Source organism: Theobroma umbraticum, unplaced genomic scaffold, assembly GCF_002168275.2.
Source record: "Theobroma umbraticum cultivar Fairchild unplaced genomic scaffold, ASM216827v3 scaffold_204.0, whole genome shotgun sequence".
NCBI classification, from domain to species: domain Eukaryota; kingdom Viridiplantae; phylum Streptophyta; class Magnoliopsida; order Malvales; family Malvaceae; genus Theobroma; species Theobroma umbraticum.
In genome coordinates this window covers 2,544,040-2,547,713 of record NW_018397267.1, presented here as the reverse complement: position 1 = coordinate 2,547,713, position 3,674 = coordinate 2,544,040, and positions in this window count along the sequence as shown.

Below are 3,674 nucleotides of genomic sequence, written 5' to 3'. Positions count from 1 at the left end.
AAAATAAGCAAAAAAAAAAAACACCAAAATCTGAATTATATGCAAAAAAAAAAAGAAAAAAGAAAAGTAACTCAGCTTTCCAAATACCTTAAAACTGAGATTAAAGGAAGACAGCATGAGATCAAAGTCAAATTACAAATTCAAAAGAGATGGAAATAGTTATCTTAGAAAGCTAACCAGTGAGTGATCAGAGGCTTAAGAGTTCCTCAAGTTTGTATGGAGCAAGCCCTCAGACAAAAGAAGAACGCGAGAAAGAAAGTGCTGGGAAATTGCAAGAAAGAGAAAGTAAATATTCGATGAAACAAAACAGTCCACTGTTCATTCAACCAAAGAAACATACTAAAAAGAAGAGATGCTCCTCACCTCCACGTTTTCTTTTCTTTTTTGTATTTTATTTTTATTCCCAAATCCCAAACAGGAAGGTTCTTTTAATTTTATTTTTGTTTTTTAAAGGACATTGAAAGCAATCGCGTTTATATAAATTTAAAAAACAAAAAAAGGAAAAGTATGAAAGTAACGTATAGTGTTACGGAATTATACATACGATAGATAAGAACATTAAATTTATAAGAATAGATGTTTCACATTTAATTAAATTAACTTTTTTAAAAAATAATAATAAATTTGTGATAAAGCAGCATCAGATTCAACTCAAACCCGATTTTAATAGATAAAGTGTGTCAGCAAATTCAAATAAAAAACTATTACAAAATTTCACGTTGTATAAATAAAATAAACCTTTAACTTATAAATATAAATATTGCATACTTCATTAAATTAATTTTTTTAAATAAAAATAACGATCTTGTAATAAGGTACAAAAAAATTAATTAGGAAAGGATTATACCATGGATTGGTAGATAAAAAATAATTTGGTTTGCTATATGCCCTTTGGTTTTAGGGATTATTACAATTATGCCCTCAAACTCTTTAAAATAAAAAATAAAACCATTTGGTAAATAATAAATGAGATGAAAGGAAGACGAAATAAAATAGATCAATGGAGAAAACAAAAAGTGATTGAAACAATTAGTCCAAGTAGGGGAATAGAATCTGATTCAAAATTATTGATAGCTAAGAAGCTATCGATTATATAATATGAGGATTTAATAATGACATTTTAAAATAAGCTGATGAAGCATTATTAGGTTTATTCCAATATTTAGAAATGGTTGATTTCATCATAAATTTTATATTTTCAACTTTTTTTTCTTTATATTTAAACAGTTATTAGATTTAGATAAAAATAACATTTTCAACAAAATACTCATTTATTTTTATATATTTTATATTTCCCTTAGCTTGATTAGGCAAACAAATAGAGTTCAAGGTTTCTTAAATTTCATATTTTTGATTAATTAAACTTAGGTATATAACTCAAAGTCAACCCGCAATTTCTTTATTTGCCCCCTTAGAGCACTTTGAATGGCACCGAAAGAAGAAGAGCTAAACAAGATATGGGCCGGTTTGTCATATGTTAGCATTATGCCGTATATTTTTCACTTTCTTATCTCAGCATACAGTTAGATAACATTAAAAAAATTAAATAAATTTTTATTTTTTAGTATATTTAATCAAATATTTTTATTATTATTTTAAATTAAATAAATTTTTATAATTAAATATCATTAATTAAAATGTCATTTTTTTTATTATGTGAAACTATAATAGATGATTCATAAGTGATTATTAATGGAGTCGAAGTTACTAAATTTTGAAAAGTTGATGTCAATTTATGCCTAATTGTGCTCCATATAGTTCCTTTAATTACATTTTTAAAACGAACTAGAGTCAATACGAATTGATCTTATGAGAGATCCACTACAAAACAAATACGTTTATTTTTCAAATGATTCATATCATCAAGTGTACCCAGTCTAAATTTTATTTCAATCAACTAATCCACTGTTACCAATATATTTCACCATAACAAAAAGGTATTGTTCTGAGGTATATGAAGATTCAGTCTCTGGTTCATATTTCGTCCACCAATCCTTGCTATGAAACGGTAATAGATTAAATAAATCAAAATTATAGATAAATTAAAAAAATTATATTTTACTTTCTTTTTTATTTTCTTAATTTTAGTTAAGTCTTAATTTTCAATAATGCACGAGTTAAGTTAGTAAAGCCTCATCCCAAACAACAAGAGAGGCTTATGATCTTTAGGTTTCGACTCTCATCATCTATAAATTTTTTTTTTCACTGATATAATATTATATATATGTATATATTAAAAGTTATTCAAGTGTAAACATGGTTTCTTCATGTAATATCTAATTAAAAACAATAATAATGCATGAATTAACATGATCTTTTAATAAATTCACAAAATTAATAATTATATTATAACTATAATAAGCATATTCAATCTAACTTATTGACCAAGAAGGTAGTTTGGCCATGACAGAGTATAGACTGCCCATATAAGTTGCAAAAGATGGAAGTTTTGACCCAAATTCTCCCTTATGAAGGGGACTTTATTTTTTCCCCTTAAATCACATTCTTCATTGTTATTGTTTTCTTTATAAGTTTTCTTGTCTTCTCCAATAAAAACAAGTCATATATCAAATAAAGAGAAGGCATTGTCTATTTGGAAAAGAAATACTATTAGTTTAACAAATCAAAACTTGTTCATAATACATACTACTATAAATATGATCATATAAAATTATATTATTGTTATCCAAGGAGGTTAAAATGTCTAAAATTTCTCACTAAATATCGAAATTGATTTTTTTTAATATAAAGACATTAGATATTGATTTACATGATTAAGACGATAAAAAAGTTTTTGAATAAATCTTATTCTTTTATTCTTTTCCTTAATAGTTTGAATTTAAAAATTTTGAATTGTAAGATGTAATAATTTTGGTAAAATTGTTTAAATAAATCATGGTATAAAATATATTATTAGACTTACTGTTTAAATTATTATAATTAATGTGGACAGTGCATAGTGAAAGCGAGAATAAAAAAGAGAAGACTAAATGTTTAATTTGATATAAAATTTATAAATTTTTGTCAATTTAGAGGCAAACATTTCAATTATAACAATCACAGATAAACCATTTTCGATTTTTTACAATTAAGGATTAAAGTGAGAGATATCTGGTATGTGTAGGATACGTGCATGACGTGAATGTTGACTTGAAAGAATAAGATACGGAAATGTAGTTTTGTTATAAAATCTTTTCTATCAAGTTAAAATGGTTCAAATTATGACGTGACATATAATGACTTTTTTAATACAATGTGTAACTACTAAATCTTCAATATAAAGTGTAATAATAATATTTCTTAATATAACGTATAATAATAAAATTTTCAATATAACATGTAACAGCTATATTTTTCAACATGATATATAACAATTATATTTTTTAATATAACGTGTAACAATTAAATTTTCAAGATAATTTTTTATCGCGTACGATATACACTTTATTCATTTTTCAACTCAACCCTTAATTGTAAACAATTGAAAATGTTTAACTTTTAATTATTGTAATTAAAATATTTGACTTTTAATTAAAAAAAATATCTAAACATTTAAGCATTTAGTCAATAAAGAATAAATACTGAGAGGCGTGCTTACCAAAAGAGCATTTCTCTTGCCAAATCTTCCTCTCCAACTTCCCCATTTTTTTTTTCACCTCTTGGTTTACTTGTTT